Source organism: Frankliniella occidentalis, unplaced genomic scaffold (assembly GCF_000697945.3).
Source record: "Frankliniella occidentalis isolate FOCC.00 unplaced genomic scaffold, Focc_3.1 Scaffold43, whole genome shotgun sequence".
Lineage (NCBI taxonomy): Eukaryota > Metazoa > Arthropoda > Insecta > Thysanoptera > Thripidae > Frankliniella > Frankliniella occidentalis.
This window is the reverse complement of record NW_026267173.1, coordinates 1,933,697-1,946,693: the sequence shown is the minus strand read 5'-3', so window position 1 is coordinate 1,946,693 and position 12,997 is coordinate 1,933,697. Positions and strand designations below refer to the sequence as shown.

The following is a 12,997-nucleotide window of genomic DNA, read 5'->3' as shown; positions in this document are numbered from 1 at the left end:
GAATCGGATCGTCCTGGTGGGACCGACAGTAAACTCGGTACGTGTTCGGTCAGCTGTTTATTTGGCGAGCAGCTCACGCTCACGACTGGCCATAATACGGCAGCAGCGGGTGTGAGGTGCCCCCCCCCCCCCCTCTCTCTCTCTCGCTCCAACCCCTAACTACGCACTACTTTCCACTCTCTCATTCTGTACTGTCCCTCTCACCCCTCTCATCTAAGCCCCTTTTGAGCGCGGCAATCGGAACACACACAGCAGCTGTCCGCTCTGCTCGTTACCGCCATTAGTTCGTTAACCGCGCCGCTCCCGCAGCCGTTTTCCGAGTGGAGAGCTCATCCATCTAAAAGTTGGCGTTTTCTCGAGTGCCGACTTTTAGAGGGCGTTTAGAGACTCCCCCGACCGATGTCTTTAAAACCATAACTTTTTTAAACTGCCCCATTCAATTTTTTAATAACGCCGCCCACGCGCGCGCGTGCCACACGGCTCCGGTCATGGCGAGAGAGAGAGGCAGAAACGTATGGCGATGACTCTTAAAACTTGAACCATTCCCAGGCTTGTCCGTCTCCGTCCCTCTTAGCCTCTCTCTTCTCGTCCAGCTTTCTCGCCGTTTCAAAGTTTTTCTCATCTCCAGCCCCCTCCCCTCTCCCCCTTCTGTCTTCCTCGCTCGCTCCCTTTCTCTTTCTCTTTCTTTTCCTTCTCTTCTTCCCCTCCGTGGTGTGGCGCCCGAATTTACAAAGCTAATCGCCCGGCGATGAATGCACGTTTATCATTTCATCCCGGGACCAGACTGAAATTTCTGTTAAAAATCCCTCTCGGCGGCCGCCGCCGCGTCTTTGGGTCGGACACACTATGGACAGACTGTTGCCAAAGAAAACTCTGGGCCGCCTCCTGCTGTATAATTCGCGCAAAGCAAATTCAGCGACAGCTGCGAAATTTCACTCTCTCGCCCTCTCGCTCCGCTCGCTTAATTAGAGCCGGGAGCGAGGCGGGCAGGGGGCTGCACGGAGTCTTTTGCAGGACACAATGCCACACCGGAAACCCAAGTGTGTGAATTTCGCACACTCGTAGGTGCGTAAAAACGACTTTCGCACTCATAGATGCACCAGTGGATATGAATTTCCGTGCAAGGTGTTTTCGCAGTGTGCCTCTCTCTCTGCTGTCATGCAAGAAGTGGCGAGGCGGGCGGCGGGCGGGGAGGAAGGCCCATAGGTACGCCGCCAGACTGCCTGACAAACATAATATACGAAGTAGCGCTCGGTTTATGCATGAGCTTACTGATTTGACGTGTACAAGCAGCAAGTCCCTCGCTCGGCCCGACCCGGCCCGGCCACGCCCCGCCACGACCCCACTTGGGGCCTCGCCGTTGATGATAATCTGCAGGCAGGACGAGCAGACAGGCGGGCGAGGCAGGCAGGGTAGGGTGACGGGCAGACGGCAGGCGGACCTGTCTTTGCCGCTCACTCGCACCCCCTTTACGGGCCGTTAGCTACCCATTGGATTGTGCTTTACTATAGAGAAGAAGAAAGAAGAGTAAAGAAAAAATTGTGCGTGACCGCCAAGTTTTTGCAAGGACTCACAACAAGGAGGCTTTGCGCCTAATGGAGAAGAAACCCCTGGCCTGCGGCACGGAGGCCTTGCCTGCAGGTGACTTCAACAATCGAAAGCGCTCCGGGAAGCGAACACACTTGCCGGATTATCGCCCACCCCCTTCCCTTCCGCCCCCGACCACTCCTGCCGGTTGGGCCCACAACACATTTCTTCTTCCCCAACGGACCCCTTCCTCTATTTTTCCCTTTCCCTTCCCCGACTTTGCAAAAACTTTGGCCAAACTATTTACTCGGATCTGGACGCAAATGGCCGTTGTCGCCATACGCCCCTCACAAGCCGGCCCGGCCAGCCCCCCTCGCCGCGCACCGACGACGAGACGCCGCCGGCCGTTCTTCTCAGTTTTCCGCGCTGTTGGCTTGCAAAGAAACGCGATTCTCCCCGCACTTCAAACTAGGCATTTCCTGGCGCCATTACACACGCCGCCATGTAGGCAATTCCCCACCCCTTCCCCGTCCCCCCTCCTTCCTTATCCCCCCGCGCCCAAGCGACGCGTCGTTGTCCATGCCGATAGCGAAAATGTAAATATCGCCGGATGTACATTGCCGGTGCATTGTTGCCTCGGCTGCCGCCGCTCTGCGATGCTCCGCGGTGTCTCGGCTGGCCGGGTAGGCACTGTTCCACTGTTCTCGGGCCGGGCCCGGGGGCCCATTGAAATTCCAGACCAACGCTGCGCCCCTCGACTCTCGGCAGCTCCGCCTTTCGCGCGGGGGAAGCGGGGAGGGAAGCCAGCCTTCTGTCGCAACTTTTCACCGTGCGAACGGAATCTCCCTATTTATTCGGCAGTAATTTGCACTGCGCCGGCTTCCACTGGGTGGGTGGTGTGGAGGGAAAAGGGGGGGGGGGGCATCCTGTAGTCTCACCCCCCTCTTCAAGACCTTGCTGGCCCTATTACCAGAAACCTTGAAAACTCACTGCAGGTGAGAGGAGGTGGCGCGACTGGCGTTGTGAAGGAGCTGGAGGGAGAGAGAGAGAGAGAGAGAGAGAGAGAGAGAGAGAGAGAGAGACGGACGTCGTAGTAGGCACGTAGGCAAGTAAAAAGGAAATGCAGTTGTGTGCGGCCGAAATGTAAAGATAACAATGCGTTTAGAGGGGTGGGGTTATTAAATACCGCCCGGGCCGCCGCCGCACTGCAGTCTGCCCCCCCCCCCTCCCGCCACGCCACCGCCCCGCTCTGCGCCTCAATTAACAGCGGGAGCCATTTTATTCTCTCGGTCAATTGCCGTATAATTTATTTTTTTTTAAATTCTGCTACAGTCCGTGGCTGTGCTGTGCTGTCGGAGCGATGGGGCGTAAAGGGTTTGAGCTTGAGCGTTCGTCGCCGATGATATCAGCAGAGGCGTCAAAGAGGCGCCGCTGCGCGGACTCTCCTTATATCGATTCGAGTAGCGGGCGGACTATGAACAACAACGTCTGCCCCGCTAAGTGAATTCCGCGCACACTTCCTGCCGTCACGCCGTTGCTCCGCCCCGCGCCACGTTAATCGCGCGGCCCCGGGGGGAGCGGCGGGGCGGGGCGGGCATCTCTCTCTCCGAGACCAATCAAACTTTTTCTGTTTAGCTCCTCGATTAAAGACAATATAAATGCATTGCCGTTTCTCCGCCTCGACGCTGAGCCCCCCGGCGGCGGCCGAGGGGGGTTGGTGTGAAAGAGAGAGGGATAGAGGGGGAGAGAGAGCGAGCTGGGGCTCTGCCACAACGCCACGACGCGTACCTGCCATGCTGGTGGTATGGGGCCGCACGGGGGCACAGCTGCGTTGCAATTGGTTTCCGTTTTCCCGATTGTCGGGGTGTTCATTGGTTTGGCGTGTGGTGCAGAATAAGAGAGGTATATAGAGAGAGAGAGCGCGTGAGTGAGCGAGAGGGAGGGAGAGAGAGAGAAAGCGCGCGCGCAATAGAAGTGGGAGAGAGGGCCATGTTTGCCGAGCAAAACGCGGTGACGCATGCAGGGTGGCGCGCCATGGCGGGGTGGGCAACCCCAATCGTCCAACAATATCCCCTGGACCATGTCCTTATCAACAGGCGCACATCGGCGAATGCGCATGTGTTGTGCTGCTTCCCTTCCTTCCCCCCCCCCCTCTCTCCTCCCGCTTGCTTCTTTCATTTGTCGCCTTATTTGCCATCCCCATTTCACTGTGTGTGTGTGTGTGTGCGCGAGCGTGTTTGCTTCACGCTGGAGACAATGGTTTGTTGATAAGAGCCGGACAAGGCTCCCCTGGGGCCGCACAGAGGGGCATATTGCTGCCGGGGGCCGCCCAGTCCTTGCTCCGGTCCGAGGCCTCTGGCAGCCGGCCGGGCCGCCGCGACCCGCTTTCATTTCGAGTGAATAGGTACAACCTCTCAAAGAGGAATAGCGGCAGGGCCCAGCTGAGCACCACCGCCTGTTCTCCGCAGCCCCGGGCACTCCCCATGGCCCGGCCCTGCTCACTCCTGAATCAATACGTCTCGCTGGCACAGCCCGCCGCAGAGCAGCGAGATCCGAACGCCACAGCGGCAAGCAGCAGAGAGGGACTCCACTCGGCCCCGTCCGACTAAGAGTCGGGTTTACTCGATTGGTTTTGGCCCGGCTCGCCGCGGTGCGGAGCAACTGGATCAACATGTTTAGCCGACTTATTCGGGCTGTCGCCGATGCACCCCGACCAAACCTCTTACTCTGCCCACCGCCGAGAGGGATCTCGAGGATCGCGGGGTCGCCCGTGCACCGCGTGGTGGGTACACCGATTGAGATCGAGACAGACCGTAAGACCGAGGGCCGAGGGGTCGACCACTCAGATTTTTGGTGTGCATGGAATATCTGGAATATTTGTGAAATTTCTGGAATATTTTTGGAATGTCTCGAGGGGGCAATAACGGAATGTCTGGAACTTTTTGGTTGATTATCTGAAAATTTTGGGTGGAATATTTGGAATATTTTTCAATGTGTACATGGAATATCCGAGGGGTCCCCCACTCGTCAACTCGTTGTACACTTGGCCGCGCCCAGCTCGCGCCTAACTCGCGTTCAACTCGCGACAACTCGCAAAAACTCACGATAACTCGCGAAAACTCGCCTGAAAACCGCGAAAACTCGCGCCAAAATCGCGCAAAACTCTCTAAAAATTGATCCCAACTCGCGGAATACTCGCGGCAACTCGGCAACTCGGCAACTCGTTGTACACCTATTTTGGAAGTGGGGGACCCCTCGGGAATATCTAAGTGGTCCATCTCAACCCCTCGCCCGTACGTATAATTCCCCACACTTATGGAACCCACGCGTCTTTTGCAGCAGAAGAAGAGACCCATAGACGCTGGCACACGCGCGTCCTGGAAACAATAATGCGGCGATGGCAAACGGCAAAGCAGCAGCAAGCAGCAGCGGCTCTGTTGGAGGGGAACGGCAGCGGGGACCGGACGGGGAGAGAAGCGTTTTCAATCTGTGCGACACTCCTTTTCGCGCGCCGCCTCACGGGGCACACCCCCGGTCCCGGCCCCGGCCCTTGCCTGCCTGCAGCCCCCAGAGGACTCGCTGGCTGCTGCTGCTGCTGCTGCTGCTGCTGCTGCTGCTGCTGCTGCTGCTGCTGCTGCTGCGCCCATTTATCGGAGGCCTGCACCGCCGCGCCCCCGGCCCGAGGCCCGGCCCGGCGCTGGGGTGGCGCTGCTGCGCTGCCCTGGCTGGCTGTATTGCCCGCGTACATTCCGATGCCGCCTGATAAAGGCCGCCCCGCCGCTGCTCGCTGATTTACGGCCGGCCAATGGGACAAAGAAATAATAATTTAACGGGGAGAGAGTGAGATGGGGTGGAGAGGGGTGTGAGTGAGTGAGAGAGAGAGAGGGATGGGGGGAAGGGGCAGTTTGCGCCCAGTGATTCATCCGGCTTTTGCCCTCTTCGCGTCCCTCATTTCTTCATCCCTTCCCTCTCTCTCTCTCGCTCTCTCTCTCGCTCTCTCTTTCCCGCGCGCGACTTACATTACAACCCCCTGACTCTCTCTTCGTCTCTCTCCGCCTCCGCGGTGGATGATCCCGCCGAGTTGTTAAGTAAAGTTTGCTTTCACTTGACGCCCCCCCCCCTCCTACCTCCTCGCGGCCCCTGCCTGGCCGAGGCTTTTGGCTTTTCCTCCCCTGGTCGCCGCCGCACTGTGCGCGCAGCCCCGGCTGATGTATGGTGTTTTGCTCCTTTGTAGTGAATTGGGTGATTTTTCTGTGGCCGTCCTCTGCGATGCAGTGCCGAGTTATCGTCCGCTATTTGTTGGGTGTGCGGTGACACCCCGGGAGAGGGGGAGGGGGCCGGCACTCCCGCCCCCCAACCCCCCTGCCTTCTGACTGCGCGCCTGCCCCTACTTCCCTACTCACCCCCTCTTCCCCTAACCTGCCGGACCGCCGGGCCGACCAGTCCGGACGGACCCAAGATAAAACCGGCATGTTAGCAGACGCAACCACTTTGTGCTGAACGGGGTACGAAACGTTCCGAGTAGCGTCCCGCCGGGGCCGCCTGTAGAGGGAACAGGGGGCAGGGTGGGGCGGGGCACCGCAGCAGGTCAGCGCGCTCCTCCAATGGCGTAGCAGGGAAGGGGTTGAGCTGCAAGAGCTTAGAGAATAGATGAGGTCGCGAGTTTCGCTCACTCTCTCTCGGTTCGGACTTTGCCACTGCTGCTGTCTGCTGCTGTCTGCTCTGCTGCTGTCTCTCTCCGTACCTATTCCTGGTCCGAGGTGTTGTGGAGAGCGCATTTGCGAGGTGCTCGTTTGCCCCCTTCCCCTCCCTTTCTCTCGCTTTGGCGCCGCCCGGACTATGCATTTTCAGTCGGACTATCTGCTCCGTGTGACCCCAATCCCCCCAGCAGCCTCCTCCTCCTGCTCCGGGCCTGACCGGTCGGACAAATAAACACGATACTGAGCGTCTAGACGGATATTTGCGCAGGCGCCTTGATTGCATATTGCAGCACCAGATACGGCCGTTGGGTCGGCCGGCCCGCCGCGGTCTGCTCTGCGCAACCCCATCCCCTTGCTGCGAGCCAGCCACTCGGCCAAGGCACTCGCTTCTCCAGCCAGCGACTGGAGAGAGCACCGGGGCTTGAGATCAGCGAGGCGGGCGGGATGAGGCTAAAATGCATTGATAAGCTGCGTGCATTCATTTCTTTCTTATTTTTGCCTTGTGTTTTCGTCGGGCGAAAAACAGGGCCGCTCTGTTGTACTGTCTGCTGGGGCATCTACCTAGCGAGAGAAGCAGAGGCTAGTAGCTACCAGCCAGCGCAAGTCCCCGCGGGGCTCCCTTCCTGCTCCCCTCCGCCCCCGCTCTCCCACCTCAGACAGCCGCAGCAGCGCCACCGGGTCAACTAGCAAAGCAGGTAGCGGCGGGGGTAGTAGCTCGCTGCGCGGAGGAGGAGCGCGCGGCGCCGCCGGGGGCCTTCGGGTCTGTGCAAAATTCAGGGCGTAGTTTTACTGGGCTGAATAATTTGCGAGTGTGGTCTCACCCCTCCTCTTCCTCCTCCTCCACCCGGTGCTGCTGTTTGAGGTGAGGCGAACAGGCCACTCTCCAATTGGGAAGCGAGTGAAAAATAAGGGGGCTGCGCGCCTCGAGAAGAGCGCCCTCTCTCCATCCCTTTCACCCCCCCTGCCTCGTTCCGGCTCGAGATGCGATAGTTGGCGGGGCGGAGCGGGGAGAGGCAAGTGTTGCGTGCGTGAGGCACTCCAGCGCGAGGGGGCCGGCCCCGCAGGGGAGAGGCGGGAGGGGGCAGACTTATATGAGTGTGTGTTTCGCACTTACGTTGGGTTTCATGGCCGTGATCTGTGTGGGCCCGTGAGCCTGCCTGCTGTAAAGGGGAAAGGGCTGAAACGGAGCGAAACGGCCGGCGTGGCCGTTCATTTTGGCCTCGAAGAGGTGCGTGCGCCACTGCGCCTCTCTCTCTCTCTCTCTCTCTCTCTCTCTCTCTCTCTCTCTCTCTCGCTCTCGTCCCCCTCTCCTTTCCTCTTCCCTTCCTTCCCCCAAACTCTCCCTCTACGCTCTCCCGCCCCCCTCCTGCTCCTTTATCGGAGTGGACGCGTTACATCCGACGACGATAAAAGTGGTCCTGGAACTGGAGCAGGATGGGGTGGATAGGATATGTGTTACTTTCAGTTGCCGGACGGAATGACGTTACATTACAAACCGACTCACATAAAAGCCAACTCTTTTCCCCGCCGCGCGGAGCGGGCTCGAAAAACGGTTTCGTATCGTTGCGCCTATTTCCTCTGTGTATGGTGTTTTGTTTCTCGGCGCGCTCGGGGGGGCTCCAACTAGGGTGTGGCTGAGGGTTGTAAGTGGCACTACTTGACCCGCTGGAGGTAGAAGAAGCATGAGCTGCTCTGGGGGCTGCTGGAAGCGCGGGAGGATGCCTAGTCTGGGTCTTGCGGGGGCGGGGAGCCCTTGAAGACGCGCGGCGGCCCCGCCGAGCGAGAGGGAGGGAGGAAGGGAGTGCGCCGCGCTCCCCGCCGAGCGGCGCCGGGGCAAAAATTGAGATCCACGTGAAGTGGCTTTGTACAGCTACTCCAGTAATCCCTTACATCATGAGAAATACGCTTCCCTTCCGAGAGCTCCTCCGGGGCGCGGCGCGGCGGGCGCGCGGTGCGGGGCGGTGCGGGGCTCAGGCCGCGCTTCGTCTCTATTATTTGGCGGTTGGAACACTTGGCACACTTGTGGCAGGGCGCCCCCCTTGCGCCTCGGGGGGGCGTGGCGCGCTACACACATCACCACCACCACCACCACCACGGCGAGCCTCCGCGCCTGAGGAGCAAGAGAGGAGCCCAGTGGGTGCCTAGCCGTGGGTTTTATGAAGTGCTCTCTTCTTCGCCCTTCCTCATATCCTCCACCACACTCTCTCTCTCTCTTTCTTTCATCATAGTGTATATCTCTCTCTCGCTCTCTCCCTCTCCTTCATACACACCTCCCCGTGTATGCGCGAGCAAATAAGGCCGCCCTTGCATATCAAAGTGACGACAGCGATGCTCGCGCTCAGCCCCGCCGCCGCCCCCTGTGTAATCGCACGCGTGTGCTCCGCTTTTAATGAAGTCTACCCGAGTCTACCCTTTCGGCTCGGCTGTGCTCGGCTGTGCTCGGCTCGGCTCGGCCCGCCCCCGCCTGGTACCCGAGTGATACCGACCGGCATGATCGCGGCGCGCGTTGGCGCGCATAATATGGGGGCTACGCGTGTGGCGCGGAGGCGGCGGCGTCGCTCTTGTCGAACGCAAACAATCGTAAAACGGCGCATTTTTGGTGGGCGTGCGGTGCGGCGTGGCGTGGCGGTGGTATGATGGCGTGATTGGCATTCGCCGCGTTCGAGTGTGTGTATGTGTGTGTGTTCTCCTTTTACCTGCGGGGGGACTATGGTTGGTGGTGGCAATGGGGGGGAGTGCAGCGCGGAGCGAGAGTGAATGTGGCGTATAGGCATAGCGTGCATTTGCAAGGCCGTAACTCGCTACAGTGGCGGGATTTACGGCGAGTGACAGAGAGGGAGATAGAGGCAGCGAGTGGAAGGGAGGAGGGGGCGTGAAGGTCCTGCCTGTGCTGCTCTGCTCACTGGGACGTCATCTCCTCTTTCTATTTTACGCGGAGAAGGAAGGGGGCGGAGAGGGGGTTGATACCCCGAGAAGGAAACTGCTTAAACGAGTCTCGCAAGAAGAAGAAGGAAAAAAAGGGGCGAGGGAGTAAAAAGAGAGAGAAAAGGCCAAAGTGTATCTTTTGGAGTTCGTTTTTGTGGACTCGGCCCTCATCTGCTTCTCATAGCCATTGGCTGGCCAATTAAATTAAAGGCGGCGGAGCGGGGCCGGAGATCATGTCGAGTGTGGCGACGCATCTCATCACCATCCCCCCCGCCCCCTTGTTAATATAAGAGCAGATTAATTAAAAGCGTTTGCGCCGAGTCGGCCTCGCGAGCACGCGAGTGAGTCGAGTGAAAATACTTTTTTTTTCCCTCCCGCGGAAACGAGAAGGAAAAGTTGTGTGTCGAGGGGACGACGGCGGCGTTTTGCAGCGTTTGTTGTCTCCACTTCGTTAGCGGCGGCAAAGCCCTTTCGCCTCAAATCCGCTAATGATTGGGTCGCTGAGTGGGGGTCGCCGCAAATCACTTCCAAGACGCCCCCCGTTCTGACCTGTTTTTCTTCCGCCCGCCCGGCTCGCTCGCTCGCTCCTCGTTCTCTCCCGCTTCTCGCGCGTGCTCTCTCCGGTTGGCTTTTGGAAATGACTTTGAAGTGAAATGACCTCCTCCTCCTCCTCCTCCTCCTCCTTCCTTCTCCTTGCAGTTCGGATGAATGGAGCCCCAATGCCGTGCGTCTCTCTGGACTCCCCCAGCAGCGCCGTCCTCGGGGGTCCGGCAGCGGCAGCTGCTGCTCCAAGGCGACCTCTTTACGAGTCGCACTTTTCCCCGCCGTGCGCCGTATGCCGGAAGAGTAAAAATGTTGCACGCCCCGGAGATGCTCGTCGGCGTCGTCGTGCGCCGCCGTCGTCCCATTTCGTGATTACTCCTCCGCCGGGGCCTTCCGCGCGCGAGCGCGCCAACTTTTGTGTGTCGGACTACTCGGAGGAGTACTTTGGCGCGAGGAGTACGACGTCCTGGACTCGAGGCGACTCTCTGCTGCAGCCGTCTGCCCTTTTCTTTTACTCTCTGCGCGCGCGCGCGCGCGCGCTCCTTTCCTTACCCTTCTCCTACCCCCCACCCTCTCCACCTCTGCCCCCAATTTATCCGCGCCCCCAGCGTCATATTCTTTTCTGCTCATAATGTCGCTCTCTTAATGTCGGACACGGTGCGCGAACTAAAAGTTTTCTTTTTCTGCTCCGTGTGTTCCAGGGGGCGCCCATCAGCTCCTCTCATATCTTCTTCGCCTGCTGGGCCAAGTCGAGTAGTGGGTGAGTTGCGCCCAACTTTCTCTGGTTTTTCTTTCCCCGAGACGATGAGAACAGGCGCTATGGCAGCAGGAGGGCAGCTGGCTGTGTCGCTGGCGGCGGCGCGGCGTGCGGTCAGCGCCCGGCGGGTAGGCAGCGCGAGGACTCGGGCGCGCGGCGGGCGCGGAGCTTGCCTACCTCCCGGGCGGCGGCGGCTGCGGGGCGAGGCTCTTGCGGCGGAGGACCAGGAATTCATAACGTGGTCCCACTCACGCTCTGGTCGTTACTCTGTGTAGCCAGGCCCGCCCACCTTACAGCTCCTCGTGCTCTTCAACCCCCGCCCCCTCTCCTCTCTCTTCCCCCTCCTGCCGGAGGTGAGCCGCTGTTGCTGCTGCTGCTGCTGCTGCTGCTCGGGTGTCTCCGCCGTGCCGTGGGCGCCCCGCGCCCCGTAGCGCCTGTTAGATTGCCAACCGAGGTTGTTTTGTTATTTATGAAGCAAGCAGCAGCAGCAGCAGCAGCTCGTCGTCTTTGGCGCGGTCATGATCGCCGCCTGCATTTTTAATGAGCCGAGATGTCCCATTTCACTCCTCCCCGTCGCCGTTCGGGCGCGCGCCACGGGAAATAATAACAGTAACGGTAATAAGTATAGCAGGCGGTGTGCTGCGGGGGAGGAGTGGGTGGGGGATTAGTCATTACACGCGTTTTCTTTTTCTCTCCTTGCCATCGTGGCAGGGATGGCCTTGTCGGAATATAACTTCCGCGTTGCTCCTGCCCGCGCGCGCCTCCTTGGCCCCCCCTTCTCCTCCCCGCAGCGCTTCTCCCTCCTTCGTGGACTGGAAATGAGCCACCTCTTTGCATGCATACGTAACGCCGCGCACTTGCTCCCTCCCTCCCTCCCTCTCACTCAAGCGGCGATGAGGAATCCTCTCGGAGGAGGTACTTGCAATGTCTTTAACGGGCCCGCGAAGGCGGATGTGACGAGAAGCTCGTGTTGTCGCCGTCTCTCTCCCTCCCACACGCACCCACCACAGCTGTTGTCTGCGCTCGCGCCTTTTCTATCTCCCTTTTCTTTTTCCTTCCCCACGTTTTGCCAGTCTGGCCGTCGCCAGTTCCGCCCCCCTCTTCCCCGCGCACCCCCCGGGTCGGTCCCAGTGGACTTAAAATGCGAATTACTTCCTATATCAGGAAATGTCACGATGTGTTGTATATATTTACCCCTCTGTCCCTGGCTTCTTATTCCCTATCGCTCCCACTCCCTCCCTCCCCGGGAGTGCCATCCTTTTTTCTCCCCCTGGCCCCGGGCCCGGGCCGCCACCTCACGCCGCCGCCGCCCTCTCCAACCATTCACGTTTTACCTTCCTCCCCCTCTGCTCCGCCCTGCTGCGCTGCTGGGAATCGACTGCAGACCGCGCCCCATACATTCTCAAATCCAGCAGCAGCAATCCACGATCGGGTTTATACATCAGGTGGAGTGCAACGGCCCAATTGGGCCGGAGTGCTCATACCTTGGCTTCAGGCTGTAATTACAAAACGCAAAAAATAAGTGCAAACAAAATATATCCTGCTCAAGACATGGTCATGACTACAAAGCTTATTTTTGCCAAGTTGAGTTTCTTCCTCCGCGCCGCTTCGCTTCTTTCTTTGCCACACGATCCTCCGGAAACAAATATGTTGCGAGTTGTTGGGGTGTGATTGTGATTGCTTCACAGACTTGGGACCCTGCTGGCTGTTGTGCCCGCTTTGAGCCGGCCTGAGCCGTCCTGAGCCTCTCCGGATCAATATTTTAGCGCAATAGTTCCTCTGGCCGGCTCTGCAGAGCCATGGCTGCAGCAGCAGCGGGGCCCGGCAGGGCAGGGCAGCCCGGCCGGTCGGCCTGAGGGAGGCGGAAAAAGAAGGGAGGCAGTCAGTAATAACGATAAGTCAGGAGGGTGGCGCGGCGTGGTGCTGCCAGTCATGCGTATGACCCCTTACCCTTGCCTGCCGGGGAGCAACCGGCGAGGCGGAGGGAAGGGAGGCCGAGCCAAGAATGCATTTTTTCTGCTTCATAACGTTTTGACTGAGTTGCATGAGAGGAGAGGAAGTGCTTGGGAGCAGGAGGTGCACACGAGGGGACAAACAAGCCAGGCAGGTTGTGGGTGTGCGTGCGTGTGTGGGTGAGAGAGAGCTAGGGTGAGTGAGAGCCCTATACCGTCATGCGTTTGATTCATTTTTACTGGATTTTTTTTCTGTGCACTTTGCCCTTTCTTTTTCTTCTCTTATTTACGGCGCGCACTACACCAACCACACTACTATTTACTATTCCCCCTTTTCCCCCTATTTTGATTTCTTTGCATATCCCTTCCCTTCTCCCTGAGGTAAAAGACGTGAATGGACAAAAGAAGAAAAAAAGCGCTGCGCGGTGATGGGTCTCTGAAAAGTCATCTTTCGAGGAAGGCGAGGGCCTCCGTAAAAGGCAAGCGGAAATAGGAGGTGGGGGTGGGGGCAGCCGATTGAGTGAATGCGTATGAAACAACAGATGACGCAGAGAGAGAGAGAGAGAGAGAGAGAGAGAGAGAGAGAGAGAGAG

General features: G+C 59.0%; 1 protein-coding gene across 2 annotated transcripts in view; it reads left to right on the top strand.

Annotated features, from left to right (window-relative positions):
- LOC113211950 (semaphorin-2A) overlaps positions 1-12,997 on the top strand; it is a 178,154-nt gene that overhangs the window by 131,818 nt on the left and 33,339 nt on the right. The window contains exon 2 of one of the 2 annotated variants that reach the window (XM_052266811.1): positions 10,397-10,455. The exons of the other annotated variant lie outside the window; for it this stretch is intronic. The gene's annotated coding sequence lies outside the window, so the exon portion shown is untranslated. The remainder of the gene's footprint in view (positions 1-10,396; positions 10,456-12,997) is intronic. 2 annotated transcript variants of the gene reach the window in all.